The 22,809-nt window shown below is 46.1% G+C and overlaps 10 non-coding genes across 10 annotated transcripts; all 10 read right to left on the minus strand.

The window, feature by feature from the left end:
- Positions 1-1,717: 1,717 nt before the first annotated feature.
- Positions 1,718-1,908, minus strand: LOC130340110 (U2 spliceosomal RNA). Its single transcript, XR_008880309.1, has one exon. It is a non-coding gene; the product is annotated as a U2 spliceosomal RNA (small nuclear RNA).
- A 2,095-nt stretch (positions 1,909-4,003) lies between these two features.
- Positions 4,004-4,194, minus strand: LOC130340078 (U2 spliceosomal RNA). Its single transcript, XR_008880283.1, has one exon. It is a non-coding gene; the product is annotated as a U2 spliceosomal RNA (small nuclear RNA).
- Positions 4,195-6,273: 2,079 nt separating this feature from the next.
- LOC130340079 (U2 spliceosomal RNA) lies at positions 6,274-6,465 on the minus strand. The gene has a single exon (XR_008880284.1). It is a non-coding gene; the product is annotated as a U2 spliceosomal RNA (small nuclear RNA).
- A 2,084-nt stretch (positions 6,466-8,549) lies between these two features.
- LOC130340111 (U2 spliceosomal RNA) lies at positions 8,550-8,740 on the minus strand. The gene has a single exon (XR_008880310.1). It is a non-coding gene; the product is annotated as a U2 spliceosomal RNA (small nuclear RNA).
- A 2,077-nt stretch (positions 8,741-10,817) lies between these two features.
- On the minus strand, positions 10,818-11,008 carry LOC130340112 (U2 spliceosomal RNA). Its single transcript, XR_008880311.1, has one exon. It is a non-coding gene; the product is annotated as a U2 spliceosomal RNA (small nuclear RNA).
- A 2,089-nt stretch (positions 11,009-13,097) lies between these two features.
- Positions 13,098-13,288, minus strand: LOC130340114 (U2 spliceosomal RNA). The gene has a single exon (XR_008880312.1). It is a non-coding gene; the product is annotated as a U2 spliceosomal RNA (small nuclear RNA).
- A 2,079-nt stretch (positions 13,289-15,367) lies between these two features.
- Positions 15,368-15,557, minus strand: LOC130340082 (U2 spliceosomal RNA). Its single transcript, XR_008880286.1, has one exon. It is a non-coding gene; the product is annotated as a U2 spliceosomal RNA (small nuclear RNA).
- A 2,102-nt stretch (positions 15,558-17,659) lies between these two features.
- Positions 17,660-17,850, minus strand: LOC130340115 (U2 spliceosomal RNA). Its single transcript, XR_008880313.1, has one exon. It is a non-coding gene; the product is annotated as a U2 spliceosomal RNA (small nuclear RNA).
- Positions 17,851-19,917: 2,067 nt separating this feature from the next.
- Positions 19,918-20,108, minus strand: LOC130340116 (U2 spliceosomal RNA). Its single transcript, XR_008880314.1, has one exon. It is a non-coding gene; the product is annotated as a U2 spliceosomal RNA (small nuclear RNA).
- Positions 20,109-22,187: 2,079 nt separating this feature from the next.
- On the minus strand, positions 22,188-22,378 carry LOC130340117 (U2 spliceosomal RNA). Its single transcript, XR_008880315.1, has one exon. It is a non-coding gene; the product is annotated as a U2 spliceosomal RNA (small nuclear RNA).
- Between the last annotated feature and the right edge of the window lie 431 nt (positions 22,379-22,809).

Genomic DNA, 22,809 nt, shown 5'->3' on the forward strand with positions numbered 1-22,809 from the left:
AACGGTATCAAACCAACACCCACGGGAAGCTGTAAGCATAGAGGACATGCCTGCACCCCATTGGACTTACCTGTGTGGGTTAAATCCGGGTTATTTGACAACCTATGGCGGTGATGGTTCTGCTCAGGCAGAGCAGTGCTGATGCTCCTCATAAAGCTGTCGCTGCTGTGAAGGTTCTAGGTGACATCACAAATCCCTATGGTTACATACACAACAAAGCTGGGTTGTTGTTGTTTACACTCTGCAAGGCCTGTGGAAGTGAGTGACATCATAGCACTGTAGTTCTGAGGGTTCTAGATGGATGCAACAATCTCCTGTTGCTTCTATGAAGGCCGTAATAGACGACATCACCAAACAGCTCCATAGTCACATACACAGCAAAGGAGAGATGTTGTTTACACCTAGTGATGTCAGTGGTATTGAGTGACATCACAGCACAGTGCTAAGGCTCCTGGGCCTGGACACAGCAGCGGCTGCAATATCTCAACGGAGAATACGTTTATATATATGTGTGTGTGTGCGCGTATATATATATATATATATATATATATATATTTCTCCGCCGAAATCACTTTTAAACCCATTTCCACCTTTTTTTCCCTTCTCTTCCTCTTACTTTTTTTTCACGTTTTTTTACGTTTTTCTCCTTTTCGCCTCTTTTCTGGGCGTATTATTCTTCTTTTTCTTCTTTTTTTTCGTCTAATGCATACCCCATCAGTGCAGCAATGCTTATTCAATACCGCCAGCAGATGGAGACACTGGGGGATAATTTTCTAAGGATTTATACTGATTTTTCCTGTCTGAATTTGTCGCACAGAAAGTTGCAGGCCAAATATGTGTGACATTTCTGCGACTTTAGCTTCTAGAGCATTTTTACAACATTATACATAGGTGCTGAATACATAAAAAGCGACTGTTCAGCGACAGACAAGTCGCATCGGCTGAAAGTAGGCCAGAATGTCAGTCCATGTTGGAGCAGGTTTAGATACAGTCTAAAGTATAGATCTCAAAGTCTGTGCACAGAATTTAGCAAGGGCCTCGCACCTTCTGATGCATCAGGTAGGTGCACAATAGCATAGCCTAACCCTCTGTACTTTGGTCTATATTGATGCGGGACATAGACAGCCAGCTGATGACCAATCCATTAGTGCAATGGATGGCTGGAAGCATTTGTCTTTGCCTTTGCAATACCACAGAAGCAATGCATGGTCAATGTACAGCAATGACACACCTGTGTGAACAGCCAGGAGACCCCCCCCCATGTTATGTTACATAGTTACATAGTTAGTACGGTCGAAAAAAGACATATGTCCATCAAGTTCAACCAGGGAATTAAGGGGTAGGGGTGTGGCGCGATATTGGGGAAGGGATGAGATTTTATATTTCTTCATAAGCATTAATCTTATTTTGTCAATTAGGAACATTCAGCACCCACCCGCTATCAAGGCAGCTGCCTATCATGTCATGCCCTACCTGCACAGGTGTGCTGGCTACTCAAATGATCCAATTAAGGAGGCCATTTAGTCAGCAGCAGCAGAAGTCCTGTGCCTGGACGCTCCAACAGCGGCCAGACACAAGCAGAAGCAGCAGAAGCAGCAGCAGCAGCACCACCTTTTGTTTTTTGGCTGCAGCAGCAAGGCCCACAGGGCTGGCTAGCTGGCTAGCCAGCAAGCAGGTAGCAATGAAAGTAGGAATCTTTCTTTTTAACCCTGTAAGGGGGTGGTGCACTGTACCCGAAGATACTGCCATATCGGGTCAATGCATAGGGCGACGGAAGCAAGCTTCGAAATCGGCCCCCGTTCTCAAAAATCCATTTAATATATGGTCCCCAGATAGGGGACGTATCAGATATTAAACTGATAAGAACAGATACTACACTTGATCTTAGCCAAAAGGCCGAGAAGCGATAACCGTGAAAGGGGCGGGCCCAACAAGGTCCCCTTCATGGGCACTATCACTGCTTGCTGTCAGGGAGGCTGCCAGACAATTTTCCATGCACACTCTGGGCTGGGGGGCAGTCAACCACCAGTACACACAGCAGAACCTAAACCCATACCATTATTGCTAAGCAGCAAGACAGGGGCCCATTGCACTCCCACGGGGCCTTTTTAAATGCAATCCATAACCCGGATTTGCCAGGAACCCTTCTTACTCCTCCTACTTGCATGTGACACTGGGCTTAGGATCTGCATAGGAAACACACACACAAGCACACACCTACCTTTGTTGCCTGCAGATGCCTCCTTGGCTGTCCCCAAACGGTATCAAACCAACACCCACGGGAAGCTGTAAGCATAGAGGACATGCCTGCACCCCATTGGACTTACCTGTGTGGGTTAAATCCGGGTTATTTGACAACCTATGGCGGTGATGGTTCTGCTCAGGCAGAGCAGTGCTGATGCTCCTCATAAAGCTGTCGCTGCTGTGAAGGTTCTAGGTGACATCACAAATCCCTATGGTTACATACACAACAAAGCTGGGTTGTTGTTGTTTACACTCTGCAAGGCCTGTGGAAGTGAGTGACATCATAGCACTGTAGTTCTGAGGGTTCTAGATGGATGCAACAATCTCCTGTTGCTTCTATGAAGGCCATAATAGACGACATCACCAAACAGCTCCATAGTCACATACACAGCAAAGGAGAGATGTTGTTTACACCTAGTGATGTCAGTGGTATTGAGTGACATCACAGCACAGTGCTAAGGCTCCTGGGCCTGGACACAGCAGCGGCTGCAATATCTCAACGGAGAATACGTTTATATATATGTGTGTGTGTGCGCGTATATATATATATATATATATATATATATATATATATATATATATATATATATATATATTCTCCGCCGAAATCACTTTTAAACCCATTTCCACCTTTTTTTCCCTTCTCTTCCTCTTACTTTTTTTTCACGTTTTTTTACGTTTTTCTCCTTTTCGCCTCTTTTCTGGGCGTATTATTCTTCTTTTTCTTCTTTTTTTTGTCTAATGCATACCCCATCAGTGCAGCAATGCTTATTCAATACCGCCAGCAGATGGAGACACTGGGGGATAATTTTCTAAGGATTTATACTGATTTTTCCTGTCTGAATTTGTCGCACAGAAAGTTGCAGGCCAAATATGTGTGACATTTCTGCGACTTTAGCTTCTAGAGCATTTTTACAACATTATACATAGGTGCTGAATACATAAAAAGCGACTGTTCAGCGACAGACAAGTCGCATCGGCTGAAAGTAGGCCAGAATGTCAGTCCATGTTGGAGCAGGTTTAGATACAGTCTAAAGTATAGATCTCAAAGTCTGTGCACAGAATTTAGCAAGGGCCTCGCACCTTCTGATGCATCAGGTAGGTGCACAATAGCATAGCCTAACCCTCTGTACTTTGGTCTATATTGATGCGGGACATAGACAGCCAGCTGATGACCAATCCATTAGTGCAATGGATGGCTGGAAGCATTTGTCTTTGCCTTTGCAATACCACAGAAGCAATGCATGGTCAATGTACAGCAATGACACACCTGTGTGAACAGCCAGGAGACCCCCCCCCCCCATGTTATGTTACATAGTTACATAGTTAGTACGGTCGAAAAAAGACATATGTCCATCAAGTTCAACCAGGGAATTAAGGGGTAGGGGTGTGGCGCGATATTGGGGAAGGGATGAGATTTTATATTTCTTCATAAGCATTAATCTTATTTTGTCAATTAGGAACATTCAGCACCCACCCGCTATCAAGGCAGCTGCCTATCATGTCATGCCCTACCTGCACAGGTGTGCTGGCTACTCAAATGATCCAATTAAGGAGGCCATTTAGTCAGCAGCAGCAGAAGTCCTGTGCCTGGACGCTCCAACAGCGGCCAGACACAAGCAGAAGCAGCAGAAGCAGCAGCAGCAGCACCACCTTTTGTTTTTTGGCTGCAGCAGCAAGGCCCACAGGGCTGGCTAGCTGGCTAGCCAGCAAGCAGGTAGCAATGAAAGTAGGAATCTTTCTTTTTAACCCTGTAAGGGGGTGGTGCACTGTACCCGAAGATACTGCCATATCGGGTCAATGCATAGGGCGACGGAAGCAAGCTTCGAAATCGGCCCCCGTTCTCAAAAATCCATTTAATATATGGTCCCCAGATAGGGGACGTATCAGATATTAAACTGATAAGAATAGATACTACACTTGATCTTAGCCAAAAGGCCGAGAAGCGATAACCGTGAAAGGGGCGGGCCCAACAAGGTCCCCTTCATGGGCACTATCACTGCTTGCTGTCAGGGAGGCTGCCAGACAATTTTCCATGCACACTCTGGGCTGGGGGGCAGTCAACCACCAGTACACACAGCAGAACCTAAACCCATACCATTATTGCTAAGCAGCAAGACAGGGGCCCATTGCACTCCCACGGGGCCTTTTTAAATGCAATCCATAACCCGGATTTGCCAGGAACCCTTCTTACTCCTCCTACTTGCATGTGACACTGGGCTTAGGATCTGCATAGGAAACACACACACAAGCACACACCTACCTTTGTTGCCTGCAGATGCCTCCTTGGCTGTCCCCAAACGGTATCAAACCAACACCCACGGGAAGCTGTAAGCATAGAGGACATGCCTGCACCCCATTGGACTTACCTGTGTGGGTTAAATCCGGGTTATTTGACAACCTATGGCGGTGATGGTTCTGCTCAGGCAGAGCAGTGCTGATGCTCCTCATAAAGCTGTCGCTGCTGTGAAGGTTCTAGGTGACATCACAAATCCCTATGGTTACATACACAACAAAGCTGGGTTGTTGTTGTTTACACTCTGCAAGGCCTGTGGAAGTGAGTGACATCATAGCACTGTAGTTCTGAGGGTTCTAGATGGATGCAACAATCTCCTGTTGCTTCTATGAAGGCCATAATAGACGACATCACCAAACAGCTCCATAGTCACATACACAGCAAAGGAGAGATGTTGTTTACACCTAGTGATGTCAGTGGTATTGAGTGACATCACAGCACAGTGCTAAGGCTCCTGGGCCTGGACACAGCAGCGGCTGCAATATCTCAACGGAGAATACGTTTATATATATGTGTGTGTGTGCGCGTATATATATATATATATATATATATATATATATATATTTCTCCGCCGAAATCACTTTTAAACCCATTTCCACCTTTTTTTCCCTTCTCTTCCTCTTACTTTTTTTTCACGTTTTTTTACGTTTTTCTCCTTTTCGCCTCTTTTCTGGGCGTATTATTCTTCTTTTTCTTCTTTTTTTTCGTCTAATGCATACCCCATCAGTGCAGCAATGCTTATTCAATACCGCCAGCAGATGGAGACACTGGGGGATAATTTTCTAAGGATTTATACTGATTTTTCCTGTCTGAATTTGTCGCACAGAAAGTTGCAGGCCAAATATGTGTGACATTTCTGCGACTTTAGCTTCTAGAGCATTTTTACAACATTATACATAGGTGCTGAATACATAAAAAGCGACTGTTCAGCGACAGACAAGTCGCATCGGCTGAAAGTAGGCCAGAATGTCAGTCCATGTTGGAGCAGGTTTAGATACAGTCTAAAGTAAAGATCTCAAAGTCTGTGCACAGAATTTAGCAAGGGCCTCGCACCTTCTGATGCATCAGGTAGGTGCACAATAGCATAGCCTAACCCTCTGTACTTTGGTCTATATTGATGCGGGACATAGACAGCCAGCTGATGACCAATCCATTAGTGCAATGGATGGCTGGAAGCATTTGTCTTTGCCTTTGCAATACCACAGAAGCAATGCATGGTCAATGTACAGCAATGACACACCTGTGTGAACAGCCAGGAGACCCCCCCCCCCCCCCCATGTTATGTTACATAGTTACATAGTTAGTACGGTCGAAAAAAGACATATGTCCATCAAGTTCAACCAGGGAATTAAGGGGTAGGGGTGTGGCGCGATATTGGGGAAGGGATGAGATTTTATATTTCTTCATAAGCATTAATCTTATTTTGTCAATTAGGAACATTCAGCACCCACCCGCTATCAAGGCAGCTGCCTATCATGTCATGCCCTACCTGCACAGGTGTGCTGGCTACTCAAATGATCCAATTAAGGAGGCCATTTAGTCAGCAGCAGCAGAAGTCCTGTGCCTGGACGCTCCAACAGCGGCCAGACACAAGCAGAAGCAGCAGAAGCAGCAGCAGCAGCACCACCTTTTGTTTTTTGGCTGCAGCAGCAAGGCCCACAGGGCTGGCTAGCTGGCTAGCCAGCAAGCAGGTAGCAATGAAAGTAGGAATCTTTCTTTTTAACCCTGTAAGGGGGTGGTGCACTGTACCCGAAGATACTGCCATATTCGGGTCAATGCATAGGGCGACGGAAGCAAGCTTCGAAATCGGCCCCCGTTCTCAAAAATCCATTTAATATATGGTCCCCAGATAGGGGACGTATCAGATATTAAACTGATAAGAACAGATACTACACTTGATCTTAGCCAAAAGGCCGAGAAGCGATAACCGTGAAAGGGGCGGGCCCAACAAGGTCCCCTTCATGGGCACTATCACTGCTTGCTGTCAGGGAGGCTGCCAGACAATTTTCCATGCACACTCTGGGCTGGGGGGCAGTCAACCACCAGTACACACAGCAGAACCTAAACCCATACCATTATTGCTAAGCAGCAAGACAGGGGCCCATTGCACTCCCACGGGGCCTTTTTAAATGCAATCCATAACCCGGATTTGCCAGGAACCCTTCTTACTCCTCCTACTTGCATGTGACACTGGGCTTAGGATCTGCATAGGAAACACACACACAAGCACACACCTACCTTTGTTGCCTGCAGATGCCTCCTTGGCTGTCCCCAAACGGTATCAAACCAACACCCACGGGAAGCTGTAAGCATAGAGGACATGCCTGCACCCCATTGGACTTACCTGTGTGGGTTAAATCCGGGTTATTTGACAACCTATGGCGGTGATGGTTCTGCTCAGGCAGAGCAGTGCTGATGCTCCTCATAAAGCTGTCGCTGCTGTGAAGGTTCTAGGTGACATCACAAATCCCTATGGTTACATACACAACAAAGCTGGGTTGTTGTTGTTTACACTCTGCAAGGCCTGTGGAAGTGAGTGACATCATAGCACTGTAGTTCTGAGGGTTCTAGATGGATGCAACAATCTCCTGTTGCTTCTATGAAGGCCATAATAGACGACATCACCAAACAGCTCCATAGTCACATACACAGCAAAGGAGAGATGTTGTTTACACCTAGTGATGTCAGTGGTATTGAGTGACATCACAGCACAGTGCTAAGGCTCCTGGGCCTGGACACAGCAGCGGCTGCAATATCTCAACGGAGAATACGTTTATATATATGTGTGTGTGTGCGCGTATATATATATATATATATATATATATATATATATATATATATATTTCTCCGCCGAAATCACTTTTAAACCCATTTCCACCTTTTTTTCCCTTCTCTTCCTCTTACTTTTTTTTCACGTTTTTTTACGTTTTTCTCCTTTTCGCCTCTTTTCTGGGCGTATTATTCTTCTTTTTCTTCTTTTTTTTCGTCTAATGCATACCCCATCAGTGCAGCAATGCTTATTCAATACCGCCAGCAGATGGAGACACTGGGGGATAATTTTCTAAGGATTTATACTGATTTTTCCTGTCTGAATTTGTCGCACAGAAAGTTGCAGGCCAAATATGTGTGACATTTCTGCGACTTTAGCTTCTAGAGCATTTTTACAACATTATACATAGGTGCTGAATACATAAAAAGCGACTGTTCAGCGACAGACAAGTCGCATCGGCTGAAAGTAGGCCAGAATGTCAGTCCATGTTGGAGCAGGTTTAGATACAGTCTAAAGTATAGATCTCAAAGTCTGTGCACAGAATTTAGCAAGGGCCTCGCACCTTCTGATGCATCAGGTAGGTGCACAATAGCATAGCCTAACCCTCTGTACTTTGGTCTATATTGATGCGGGACATAGACAGCCAGCTGATGACCAATCCATTAGTGCAATGGATGGCTGGAAGCATTTGTCTTTGCCTTTGCAATACCACAGAAGCAATGCATGGTCAATGTACAGCAATGACACACCTGTGTGAACAGCCAGGAGACCCCCCCCCCCCCATGTTATGTTACATAGTTACATAGTTAGTACGGTCGAAAAAAGACATATGTCCATCAAGTTCAACCAGGGAATTAAGGGGTAGGGGTGTGGCGCGATATTGGGGAAGGGATGAGATTTTATATTTCTTCATAAGCATTAATCTTATTTTGTCAATTAGGAACATTCAGCACCCACCCGCTATCAAGGCAGCTGCCTATCATGTCATGCCCTACCTGCACAGGTGTGCTGGCTACTCAAATAATCCAATTAAGGAGGCCATTTAGTCAGCAGCAGCAGAAGTCCTGTGCCTGGACGCTCCAACAGCGGCCAGACACAAGCAGAAGCAGCAGAAGCAGCAGCAGCAGCACCACCTTTTGTTTTTTGGCTGCAGCAGCAAGGCCCACAGGGCTGGCTAGCTGGCTAGCCAGCAAGCAGGTAGCAATGAAAGTAGGAATCTTTCTTTTTAACCCTGTAAGGGGGTGGTGCACTGTACCCGAAGATACTGCCATATCGGGTCAATGCATAGGGCGACGGAAGCAAGCTTCGAAATCGGCCCCCGTTCTCAAAAATCCATTTAATATATGGTCCCCAGATAGGGGACGTATCAGATATTAAACTGATAAGAACAGATACTACACTTGATCTTAGCCAAAAGGCCGAGAAGCGATAACCGTGAAAGGGGCGGGCCCAACAAGGTCCCCTTCATGGGCACTATCACTGCTTGCTGTCAGGGAGGCTGCCAGACAATTTTCCATGCACACTCTGGGCTGGGGGGCAGTCAACCACCAGTACACACAGCAGAACCTAAACCCATACCATTATTGCTAAGCAGCAAGACAGGGGCCCATTGCACTCCCACGGGGCCTTTTTAAATGCAATCCATAACCCGGATTTGCCAGGAACCCTTCTTACTCCTCCTACTTGCATGTGACACTGGGCTTAGGATCTGCATAGGAAACACACACACAAGCACACACCTACCTTTGTTGCCTGCAGATGCCTCCTTGGCTGTCCCCAAACGGTATCAAACCAACACCCACGGGAAGCTGTAAGCATAGAGGACATGCCTGCACCCCATTGGACTTACCTGTGTGGGTTAAATCCGGGTTATTTGACAACCTATGGCGGTGATGGTTCTGCTCAGGCAGAGCAAGTGCTGATGCTCCTCATAAAGCTGTCGCTGCTGTGAAGGTTCTAGGTGACATCACAAATCCCTATGGTTACATACACAACAAAGCTGGGTTGTTGTTGTTTACACTCTGCAAGGCCTGTGGAACGTGAGTGACATCAGAGCACTGTAGTTCTGAGGGTTCTAGATGGATGCAACAATCTCCTGTTGCTTCTATGAAGGCCATAATAGACGACATCACCAAACAGCTCCATAGTCACATACACAGCAAAGGAGAGATGTTGTTTACACCTAGTGATGTCAGTGGTATTGAGTGACATCACAGCACAGTGCTAAGGCTCCTGGGCCTGGACACAGCAGCGGCTGCAATATCTCAACGGAGAATACGTTTATATATATGTGTGTGTGTGCGCGTATATATATATATATATATATATATATATATATATATTTCTCCGCCGAAATCACTTTTAAACCATTTCCACCTTTTTTTCCCTTCTCTTCCTCTTACTTTTTTTTCACGTTTTTTTACGTTTTTCTCCTTTTCGCCTCTTTTCTGGGCGTATTATTCTTCTTTTTCTTCTTTTTTTTCGTCTAATGCATACCCCATCAGTGCAGCAATGCTTATTCAATACCGCCAGCAGATGGAGACACTGGGGGATAATTTTCTAAGGATTTATACTGATTTTTCCTGTCTGAATTTGTCGCACAGAAAGTTGCAGGCCAAATATGTGTGACATTTCTGCGACTTTAGCTTCTAGAGCATTTTTACAACATTATACATAGGTGCTGAATACATAAAAAGCGACTGTTCAGCGACAGACAAGTCGCATCGGCTGAAAGTAGGCCAGAATGTCAGTCCATGTTGGAGCAGGTTTAGATACAGTCTAAAGTATAGATCTCAAAGTCTGTGCACAGAATTTAGCAAGGGCCTCGCACCTTCTGATGCATCAGGTAGGTGCACAATAGCATAGCCTAACCCTCTGTACTTTGGTCTATATTGATGCGGGACATAGACAGCCAGCTGATGACCAATCCATTAGTGCAATGGATGGCTGGAAGCATTTGTCTTTGCCTTTGCAATACCACAGAAGCAATGCATGGTCAATGTACAGCAATGACACACCTGTGTGAACAGCCAGGAGACCCCCCCCCCCCATGTTATGTTACATAGTTACATAGTTAGTACGGTCGAAAAAAGACATATGTCCATCAAGTTCAACCAGGGAATTAAGGGGTAGGGGTGTGGCGCGATATTGGGGAAGGGATGAGATTTTATATTTCTTCATAAGCATTAATCTTATTTTGTCAATTAGGAACATTCAGCACCCACCCGCTATCAAGGCAGCTGCCTATCATGTCATGCCCTACCTGCACAGGTGTGCTGGCTACTCAAATGATCCAATTAAGGAGGCCATTTAGTCAGCAGCAGCAGAAGTCCTGTGCCTGGACGCTCCAACAGCGGCCAGACACAAGCAGAAGCAGCAGAAGCAGCAGCAGCAGCACCACCTTTTGTTTTTTGGCTGCAGCAGCAAGGCCCACAGGGCTGGCTAGCTGGCTAGCCAGCAAGCAGGTAGCAATGAAAGTAGGAATCCTTTCTTTTTAACCCTGTAAGGGGGTGGTGCACTGTACCCGAAGATACTGCCATATCGGGTCAATGCATAGGGCGACGGAAGCAAGCTTCGAAATCGGCCCCCGTTCTCAAAAATCCATTTAATATATGGTCCCCAGATAGGGGACGTATCAGATATTAAACTGATAAGAACAGATACTACACTTGATCTTAGCCAAAAGGCCGAGAAGCGATAACCGTGAAAGGGGCGGGCCCAACAAGGTCCCCTTCATGGGCACTATCACTGCTTGCTGTCAGGGAGGCTGAGACAATTTTCCATGCACACTCTGGGCTGGGGGGCAGTCAACCACCAGTACACACAGCAGAACCTAAACCCATACCATTATTGCTAAGCAGCAAGACAGGGGCCCATTGCACTCCCACGGGGCCTTTTTAAATGCAATCCATAACCCGGATTTGCCAGGAACCCTTCTTACTCCTCCTACTTGCATGTGACACTGGGCTTAGGATCTGCATAGGAAACACACACACAAGCACACACCTACCTTTGTTGCCTGCAGATGCCTCCTTGGCTGTCCCCAAACGGTATCAAACCAACACCCACGGGAAGCTGTAAGCATAGAGGACATGCCTGCACCCCATTGGACTTACCTGTGTGGGTTAAATCCGGGTTATTTGACAACCTATGGCGGTGATGGTTCTGCTCAGGCAGAGCAGTGCTGATGCTCCTCATAAAGCTGTCGCTGCTGTGAAGGTTCTAGGTGACATCACAAATCCCTATGGTTACATACACAACAAAGCTGGGTTGTTGTTGTTTACACTCTGCAAGGCCTGTGGAAGTGAGTGACATCATAGCACTGTAGTTCTGAGGGTTCTAGATGGATGCAACAATCTCCTGTTGCTTCTATGAAGGCCATAATAGACGACATCACCAAACAGCTCCATAGTCACATACACAGCAAAGGAGAGATGTTGTTTACACCTAGTGATGTCAGTGGTATTGAGTGACATCACAGCACAGTGCTAAGGCTCCTGGGCCTGGACACAGCAGCGGCTGCAATATCTCAACGGAGAATACGTTTATATATATGTGTGTGTGTGCGCGTATATATATATATATATATATATATATATATATATATATATATATTTCTCCGCCGAAATCACTTTTAAACCCATTTCCACCTTTTTTTCCCTTCTCTTCCTCTTACTTTTTTTTCACGTTTTTTTACGTTTTTCTCCTTTTCGCCTCTTTTCTGGGCGTATTATTCTTCTTTTTCTTCTTTTTTTTCGTCTAATGCATACCCCATCAGTGCAGCAATGCTTATTCAATACCGCCAGCAGATGGAGACACTGGGGGATAATTTTCTAAGGATTTATACTGATTTTTCCTGTCTGAATTTGTCGCACAGAAAGTTGCAGGCCAAATATGTGTGACATTTCTGCGACTTTAGCTTCTAGAGAATTTTTACAACATTATACATAGGTGCTGAATACATAAAAAGCGACTGTTCAGCGACAGACAAGTCGCATCGGCTGAAAGTAGGCCAGAATGTCAGTCCATGTTGGAGCAGGTTTAGATACAGTCTAAAGTATAGATCTCAAAGTCTGTGCACAGAATTTAGCAAGGGCCTCGCACCTTCTGATGCATCAGGTAGGTGCACAATAGCATAGCCTAACCCTCTGTACTTTGGTCTATATTGATGCGGGACATAGACAGCCAGCTGATGACCAATCCATTAGTGCAATGGATGGCTGGAAGCATTTGTCTTTGCCTTTGCAATACCACAGAAGCAATGCATGGTCAATGTACAGCAATGACACACCTGTGTGAACAGCCAGGAGACCCCCCCCCCCCCCCCCCCCATGTTATGTTACATAGTTACATAGTTAGTACGGTCGAAAAAAGACATATGTCCATCAAGTTCAACCAGGGAATTAAGGGGTAGGGGTGTGGCGCGATATTGGGGAAGGGATGAGATTTTATATTTCTTCATAAGCATTAATCTTATTTTGTCAATTAGGAACATTCAGCACCCACCCGCTATCAAGGCAGCTGCCTATCATGTCATGCCCTACCTGCACAGGTGTGCTGGCTACTCAAATGATCCAATTAAGGAGGCCATTTAGTCAGCAGCAGCAGAAGTCCTGTGCCTGGACGCTCCAACAGCGGCCAGACACAAGCAGAAGCAGCAGAAGCAGCAGCAGCAGCACCACCTTTTGTTTTTTGGCTGCAGCAGCAAGGCCCACAGGGCTGGCTAGCTGGCTAGCCAGCAAGCAGGTAGCAATGAAAGTAGGAATCTTTCTTTTTAACCCTGTAAGGGGGTGGTGCACTGTACCCGAAGATACTGCCATATCGGGTCAATGCATAGGGCGACGGAAGCAAGCTTCGAAATCGGCCCCCGTTCTCAAAAATCCATTTAATATATGGTCCCCAGATAGGGGACGTATCAGATATTAAACTGATAAGAACAGATACTACACTTGATCTTAGCCAAAAGGCCGAGAAGCGATAACCGTGAAAGGGGCGGGCCCAACAAGGTCCCCTTCATGGGCACTATCACTGCTTGCTGTCAGGGAGGCTGCCAGACAATTTTCCATGCACACTCTGGGCTGGGGGGCAGTCAACCACCAGTACACACAGCAGAACCTAAACCCATACCATTATTGCTAAGCAGCAAGACAGGGGCCCATTGCACTCCCACGGGGCCTTTTTAAATGCAATCCATAACCCGGATTTGCCAGGAACCCTTCTTACTCCTCCTACTTGCATGTGACACTGGGCTTAGGATCTGCATAGGAAACACACACACAAGCACACACCTACCTTTGTTGCCTGCAGATGCCTCCTTGGCTGTCCCCAAACGGTATCAAACCAACACCCACGGGAAGCTGTAAGCATAGAGGACATGCCTGCACCCCATTGGACTTACCTGTGTGGGTTAAATCCGGGTTATTTGACAACCTATGGCGGTGATGGTTCTGCTCAGGCAGAGCAGTGCTGATGCTCCTCATAAAGCTGTCGCTGCTGTGAAGGTTCTAGGTGACATCACAAATCCCTATGGTTACATACACAACAAAGCTGGGTTGTTGTTGTTTACACTCTGCAAGGCCTGTGGAAGTGAGTGACATCATAGCACTGTAGTTCTGAGGGTTCTAGATGGATGCAACAATCTCCTGTTGCTTCTATGAAGGCCATAATAGACGACATCACCAAACAGCTCCATAGTCACATACACAGCAAAGGAGAGATGTTGTTTACACCTAGTGATGTCAGTGGTATTGAGTGACATCACAGCACAGTGCTAAGGCTCCTGGGCCTGGACACAGCAGCGGCTGCAATATCTCAACGGAGAATACGTTTATATATATGTGTGTGTGTGCGCGTATATATATATATATATATATATATATATATATATATATATTTCTCCGCCGAAATCACTTTTAAACCCATTTCCACCTTTTTTTCCCTTCTCTTCCTCTTACTTTTTTTTCACGTTTTTTTACGTTTTTCTCCTTTTCGCCTCTTTTCTGGGCGTATTATTCTTCTTTTTCTTCTTTTTTTTCGTCTAATGCATACCCCATCAGTGCAGCAATGCTTATTCAATACCGCCAGCAGATGGAGACACTGGGGGATAATTTCTAAGGATTTATACTGATTTTTCCTGTCTGAATTTGTCGCAACAGAAAGTTGCAGGCCAAATATGTGTGACATTTCTGCGACTTTAGCTTCTAGAGCATTTTTACAACATTATACATAGGTGCTGAATACATAAAAAGCGACTGTTCAGCGACAGACAAGTCGCATCGGCTGAAAGTAGGCAGAATGTCAGTCCATGTTGGAGCAGGTTTAGATACAGTCTAAAGTATAGATCTCAAAGTCTGTGCACAGAATTTAGCAAGGGCCTCGCACCTTCTGATGCATCAGGTAGGTGCACAATAGCATAGCCTAACCCTCTGTACTTTGGTCTATATTGATGCGGGACATAGACAGCCAGCTGATGACCAATCCATTAGTGCAATGGATGGCTGGAAGCATTTGTCTTTGCCTTTGCAATACCACAGAAGCAATGCATGGTCAATGTACAGCAATGACACACCTGTGTGAACAGCCAGGAGACCCCCCCCCCCCCATGTTATGTTACATAGTTACATAGTTAGTACGGTCGAAAAAGACATATGTCCATCAAGTTCAACCAGGGAATTAAGGGGGTAGGGGTGTGGCGCGATATTGGGGAAGGGATGAGATTTTATATTTCTTCATAAGCATTAATCTTATTTTGTCAATTAGGAACATTCAGCACCCACCCGCTATCAAGGCAGCTGCCTATCATGTCATGCCCTACCTGCACAGGTGTGCTGGCTACTCAAATGATCCAATTAAGGAGGCCATTTAGTCAGCAGCAGCAGAAGTCCTGTGCCTGGACGCTCCAACAGCGGCCAGACACAAGCAGAAGCAGCAGAAGCAGCAGCAGCAGCACCACCTTTTGTTTTTTGGCTGCAGCAGCAAGGCCCACAGGGCTGGCTAGCTGGCTAGCCAGCAAGCAGGTAGCAATGAAAGTAGGAATCTTTCTTTTTAACCCTGTAAGGGGGTGGTGCACTGTACCCGAAGATACTGCCATATCGGGTCAATGCATAGGGCGACGGAAGCAAGCTTCGAAATCGGCCCCCGTTCTCAAAAATCCATTTATATATGGTCCCCAGATAGGGGACGTATCAGATATTAAACTGATAAGAACAGATACTACACTTGATCTTAGCCAAAAGGCCGAGAAGCGATAACCGTGAAAGGGGCGGGCCCAACAAGGTCCCCTTCATGGGCACTATCACTGCTTGCTGTCAGGGAGGCTGCCAGACAATTTTCCATGCACACTCTGGGCTGGGGGGCAGTCAACCACCAGTACACACAGCAGAACCTAAACCCATACCATTATTGCTAAGCAGCAAGACAGGGGCCCATTGCACTCCCACGGGGCCTTTTTAAATGCAATCCATAACCCGGATTTGCCAGGAACCCTTCTTACTCCTCCTACTTGCATGTGACACTGGGCTTAGGATCTGCATAGGAAACACACACACAAGCACACACCTACCTTTGTTGCCTGCAGATGCCTCCTTGGCTGTCCCCAAACGGTATCAAACCAACACCCACGGGAAGCTGTAAGCATAGAGGACATGCCTGCACCCCATTGGACTTACCTGTGTGGGTTAAATCCGGGTTATTTGACAACCTATGGCGGTGATGGTTCTGCTCAGTGCAGAGCAGTGCTGATGCTCCTCATAAAGCTGTCGCTGCTGTGAAGGTTCTAGGTGACATCACAAAATCCCTATGGTTACATACACAACAAAGCTGGGTTGTTGTTGTTTACACTCTGCAAGGCCTGTGAAGTGAGTGACATCATAGCACTGTAGTTCTGAGGGTTCTAGATGGATGCAACAATCTCCTGTTGCTTCTATGAAGGCCATAATAGACGACATCACCAAACAGCTCCATAGTCACATACACAGCAAAGGAGAGATGTTGTTTACACCTAGTGATGTCAGTGGTATTGAGTGACATCACAGCACAGTGCTAAGGCTCCTGGGCCTGGACACAGCAGCGGCTGCAATATCTCAACGGAGAATACGTTTATATATATGTGTGTGTGTGCGCGTATATATTATATATATAATATATATATATATATATATATATATATATTTCTCCGCCGAAATCACTTTTAAACCCATTTCCACCTTTTTTTCCCTTCTCTTCCTCTTACCTTTTTTTTCACGTTTTTTTTACGTTTTTCTCCTTTTCGCCTCTTTTCTGGGCGTATTATTCTTCTTTTTCTTCTTTTTTTTCGTCTAATGCATACCCCATCAGTGCAGCAATGCATTATTCAATACCGCCAGCAGATGGAGACACTGGGGGATAATTTTCTAAGGATTTATACTGATTTTTCCTGTCTGAATTTGTCGCACAGACAGTTGCAGGCCAAATATGTGTGACATTTCTGCGACTTTAAGCTTCTAGAGCATTTTTACAACATTATACATAGGTGCTGAATACATAAAAAGCGACTGTTCAGCGACAGACAAGTCGCATCGGCTGAAAGTAGGCCAGAATGTCAGTCCATGTTGGAGCAGGTTTAGATACAGTCTAAAGTATAGATCTCAAAGTCTGTGCACAGAATTTAGCAAGGGCCTCGCACCTTCTGATGCATCAGGTAGGTGCACAATAGCATAGCCTAACCCTCTGTACTTTGGTCTATATTGATGCGGGACATAGACAGCCAGCTGATGACCAATTCCATTAGTGCAATGGATGGCTGGAAGCATTTGTCTTTGCCCTTTGCAATACCACAGAAGCAATGCATGGTCAATGTACAGCAATGACCACACCTGTGTGAACAGCCAGGAGACCCCCCCCCCCCCCCCCCCCCATGTTATGTTACATAGTTACATAGTTAGTACGGTCGAAAAAGACATATGTCCATCAAGTTCAACCAGGGAATTAAGGGGTAGGGGTGTGGCGCGATATTGGGGAAGGGATGAGATTTTATATTTCTTCATAAGCATTAATCTTATTTTGTCAATTAGGAACATTCAGCACCCACCCGCTATCAAGGCAGCTGCCTATCATGTCATGCCCTACCTGCACAGGTGTGCTGGCTACTCAAATGATCCAATTAAGGAGGCCCATTTAGTCAGCAGCAGCAGAAGTCCTGTGCCTGGACGCTCCAACAGCGGCCAGACACAAGCAGAAGCAGCAGAAGCAGCAGCAGCAGCACCACCTTTTGTTTTTTGGCTGCAGCAGCAAGGCCCACAGGGCTGGCTAGCTGGCTAGCCAGCAAGCAAGTAGCAATGAAAGTAGGAATCTTTCTTTTTAACCCTGTAAGGGGGTGGTGCACTGTACCCGAAGATACTGCCATATCGGGTCAATGCATAGGGCGACGGAAGCAAGCTTCGAAATCGGCCCCCGTTCTCAAAAATCCATTTAATATATGGTCCCCAGATAGGGGACGTATCAGATATTAAACTGATAAGAACAGATACTACACTTGATCTTAGCCAAAAGGCCGAGAAGCGATAACCGTGAAAGGGGCGGGCCCAACAAGGTCCCCTTCATGGGCACTATCACTGCTTGCTGTCAGGGAGGCTGCCAGACAATTTTCCATGCACACTCTGGGCTGGGGGGCAGTCAACCACCAGTACACACAGCAGAACCTAAACCCATACCATTATTGCTAAGCAGCAAGACAGGGGCCCATTGCACTCCCACGGGGCCTTTTTAAATGCAATCCATAACCCGGATTTGCCAGGAACCCTTCTTACTCCTCCTACTTGCATGTGACACTGGCTTAGGATCTGCATAGGAAACACACACACAAGCACCACACCTACCTTTGTTGCCTGCAGATGCCTCCTTGGCTGTCCCCAAACGGTATCAAACCAACACCCACGGGAAGCTGTAAGCATAGAGGACATGCATTGGACTTACCTGTGTGGGTTAAATCCGGGTTATTTGACAACCTATGGCGGTGATGGTTCTGCTCAGGCAGAGCAGTGCTGATGCTCCTCATAAAGCTGTCGCTGCTGTGAAGGTTCTAGGTGACATCACAAATCCCTATGGTTACATACACAACAAAGCTGGGTTGTTGTTGTTTACACTCTGCAAGGCCTGTGGAAGTGAGTGACATCATAGCACTGTAGTTCTGAGGGTTCTAGATGGATGCAACAATCTCCTGTTGCTTCTATGAAGGCCATAATAGACGACATCACCAAACAGCTCCATAGTCACATACACAGCAAAGGAGAGATGTTGTTTACACCTAGTGATGTCAGTGGTATTGAGTGACATCACAGCACAGTGCTAAGGCTCCTGGGCCTGGACACAGCAGCGGCTGCAATATCTCAACGGAGAATACGTTTATATATATGTGTGTGTGTGCGCGTATATATATATATATATATATATATATATATATTTCTCCGCCGAAATCACTTTTAAACCCATTTCCACCTTTTTTTCCCTTCTCTTCCTCTTACTTTTTTTTCAAGTTTTTTTACGTTTTTCTCCTTTTCGCCTCTTTTCTGGGCGTATTATTCTTCTTTTTCTTCTTTTTTTTCGTCTAATGCATACCCCATCAGTGCAGCAATGCTTATTCAATACCGCCAGCAGATGGAGACACTGGGGGATAATTTTCTAAGGATTTATACTGATTTTTCCTGTCTGAATTTGTCGCACAGAAAGTTGCAGGCCAAATATGTGTGACATTTCTGCGACTTTAGCTTCTAGAGAATTTTTACAACATTATACATAGGTGCTGAATACATAAAAAGCGACTGTTCAGCGACAGACAAGTCGCATCGGCTGAAAGTAGGCCAGAATGTCAGTCCATGTTGGAGCAGGTTTAGATACAGTCTAAAGTATAGATCTCAAAGTCTGTGCACAGAATTTAGCAAGGGCCTCGCACCTTCTGATGCATCAGGTAGGTGCACAATAGCATAGCCTAACCCTCTGTACTTTGGTCTATATTGATGCGGGACATAGACAGCCAGCTGATGACCAATCCATTAGTGCAATGGATGGCTGGAAGCATTTGTCTTTGCCTTTGCAATACCACAGAAGCAATGCATGGTCAATGTACAGCAATGACACACCTGTGTGAACAGCCAGGAGACCCCCCCCCCCCCCCCCATGTTATGTTACATAGTTACATAGTTAGTACGGTCGAAAAAAGACATATGTCCATCAAGTTCAACCAGGGAATTAAGGGGTAGGGGTGTGGCGCGATATTGGGGAAGGGATGAGATTTTATATTTCTTCATAAGCATTAATCTTATTTTGTCAATTAGGAACATTCAGCACCCACCCGCTATCAAGGCAGCTGCCTATCATGTCATGCCCTACCTGCACAGGTGTGCTGGCTACTCAAATGATCCAATTAAGGAGGCCATTTAGTCAGCAGCAGCAGAAGTCCTGTGCCTGGACGCTCCAACAGCGGCCAGACACAAGCAGAAGCAGCAGAAGCAGCAGCAGCAGCACCACCTTTTGTTTTTTGGCTGCAGCAGCAAGGCCCACAGGGCTGGCTAGCTGGCTAGCCAGCAAGCAGGTAGCAATGAAAGTAGGAATCTTTCTTTTTAACCCTGTAAGGGGGTGGTGCACTGTACCCGAAGATACTGCCATATCGGGTCAATGCATAGGGCGACGGAAGCAAGCTTCGAAATCGGCCCCCGTTCTCAAAAATCCATTTAATATATGGTCCCCAGATAGGGGACGTATCAGATATTAAACTGATAAGAACAGATACTACACTTGATCTTAGCCAAAAGGCCGAGAAGCGATAACCGTGAAAGGGGCGGGCCCAACAAGGTCCCCTTCATGGGCACTATCACTGCTTGCTGTCAGGGAGGCTGCCAGACAATTTTCCATGCACACTCTGGGCTGGGGGGCAGTCAACCACCAGTACACACAGCAGAACCTAAACCCATACCATTATTGCTAAGCAGCAAGACAGGGGCCCATTGCACTCCCACGGGGCCTTTTTAAATGCAATCCATAACCCGGATTTGCCAGGAACCCTTCTTACTCCTCCTACTTGCATGTGACACTGGGCTTAGGATCTGCATAGGAAACACACACACAAGCACACACCTACCTTTGTTGCCTGCAGATGCCTCCTTGGCTGTCCCCAAACGGTATCAAACCAACACCCACGGGAAGCTGTAAGCATAGAGGACATGCCTGCACCCCATTGGACTTACCTGTGTGGGTTAAATCCGGGTTATTTGACAACCTATGGCGGTGATGGTTCTGCTCAGGCAGAGCAGTGCTGATGCTCCTCATAAAGCTGTCGCTGCTGTGAAGGTTCTAGGTGACATCACAAATCCCTATGGTTACATACACAACAAAGCTGGGTTGTTGTTGTTTACACTCTGCAAGGCCTGTGGAAGTGAGTGACATCATAGCACTGTAGTTCTGAGGGTTCTAGATGGATGCAACAATCTCCTGTTGCTTCTATGAAGGCCATAATAGACGACATCACCAAACAGCTCCATAGTCACATACACAGCAAAGGAGAGATGTTGTTTACACCTAGTGATGTCAGTGGTATTGAGTGACATCACAGCACAGTGCTAAGGCTCCTGGGCCTGGACACAGCAGCGGCTGCAATATCTCAACGGAGAATACGTTTATATATATGTGTGTGTGTGCGCGTATATATATATATATATATATATATATATATATATATATATTTCTCCGCCGAAATCACTTTTAAACCCATTTCCACCTTTTTTTCCCTTCTCTTCCTCTTACTTTTTTTTCACGTTTTTTTACGTTTTTCTCCTTTTCGCCTCTTTTCTGGGCGTATTATTCTTCTTTTTCTTCTTTTTTTTCGTCTAATGCATACCCCATCAGTGCAGCAATGCTTATTCAATACCGCCAGCAGATGGAGACACTGGGGGATAATTTTCTAAGGATTTATACTGATTTTTCCTGTCTGAATTTGTCGCACAGAAAGTTGCAGGCCAAATATGTGTGACATTTCTGCGACTTTAGCTTCTAGAGCATTTTTACAACATTATACATAGGTGCTGAATACATAAAAAGCGACTGTTCAGCGACAGACAAGTCGCATCGGCTGAAAGTAGGCCAGAATGTCAGTCCATGTTGGAGCAGGTTTAGATACAGTCTAAAGTATAGATCTCAAAGTCTGTGCACAGAATTTAGCAAGGGCCTCGCACCTTCTGATGCATCAGGTAGGTGCACAATAGCATAGCCTAACCCTCTGTACTTTGGTCTATATTGATGCGGGACATAGACAGCCAGCTGATGACCAATCCATTAGTGCAATGGATGGCTGGAAGCATTTGTCTTTGCCTTTGCAATACCACAGAAGCAATGCATGGTCAATGTACAGCAATGACACACCTGTGTGAACAGCCAGGAGACCCCCCCCCCCCATGTTATGTTACATAGTTACATAGTTAGTACGGTCGAAAAAAGACATATGTCCATCAAGTTCAACCAGGGAATTAAGGGGTAGGGGTGTGGCGCGATATTGGGGAAGGGATGAGATTTTATATTTCTTCATAAGCATTAATCTTATTTTGTCAATTAGGAACATTCAGCACCCACCCGCTATCAAGGCAGCTGCCTATCATGTCATGCCCTACCTGCACAGGTGTGCTGGCTACTCAAATGATCCAATTAAGGAGGCCATTTAGTCAGCAGCAGCAGAAGTCCTGTGCCTGGACGCTCCAACAGCGGCCAGACACAAGCAGAAGCAGCAGAAGCAGCAGCAGCAGCACCACCTTTTGTTTTTTGGCTGCAGCAGCAAGGCCCACAGGGCTGGCTAGCTGGCTAGCCAGCAAGCAGGTAGCAATGAAAGTAGGAATCTTTCTTTTTAACCCTGTAAGGGGGTGGTGCACTGTACCCGAAGATACTGCCATATCGGGTCAATGCATAGGGCGACGGAAGCAAGCTTCGAAATCGGCCCCCGTTCTCAAAAATCCATTTAATATATGGTCCCCAGATAGGGGACGTATCAGATATTAAACTGATAAGAACAGATACTACACTTGATCTTAGCCAAAAGGCCGAGAAGCGATAACCGTGAAAGGGGCGGGCCCAACAAGGTCCCCTTCATGGGCACTATCACTGCTTGCTGTCAGGGAGGCTGCCAGACAATTTTCCATGCACACTCTGGGCTGGGGGGCAGTCAACCACCAGTACACACAGCAGAACCTAAACCCATACCATTATTGCTAAGCAGCAAGACAGGGGCCCATTGCACTCCCACGGGGCCTTTTTAAATGCAATCCATAACCCGGATTTGCCAGGAACCCTTCTTACTCCTTCTACTTGCATGTGACACTGGGCTTAGGATCTGCATAGGAAACACACACACAAGCACACACCTACCTTTGTTGCCTGCAGATGCCTCCTTGGCTGTCCCCAAACGGTATCAAACCAACACCCACGGGAAGCTGTAAGCATAGAGGACATGCCTGCACCCCATTGGACTTACCTGTGTGGGTTA

This window comes from Hyla sarda, unplaced genomic scaffold (genome assembly GCF_029499605.1).
Source record: "Hyla sarda isolate aHylSar1 unplaced genomic scaffold, aHylSar1.hap1 scaffold_565, whole genome shotgun sequence".
Lineage (NCBI taxonomy): Eukaryota > Metazoa > Chordata > Amphibia > Anura > Hylidae > Hyla > Hyla sarda.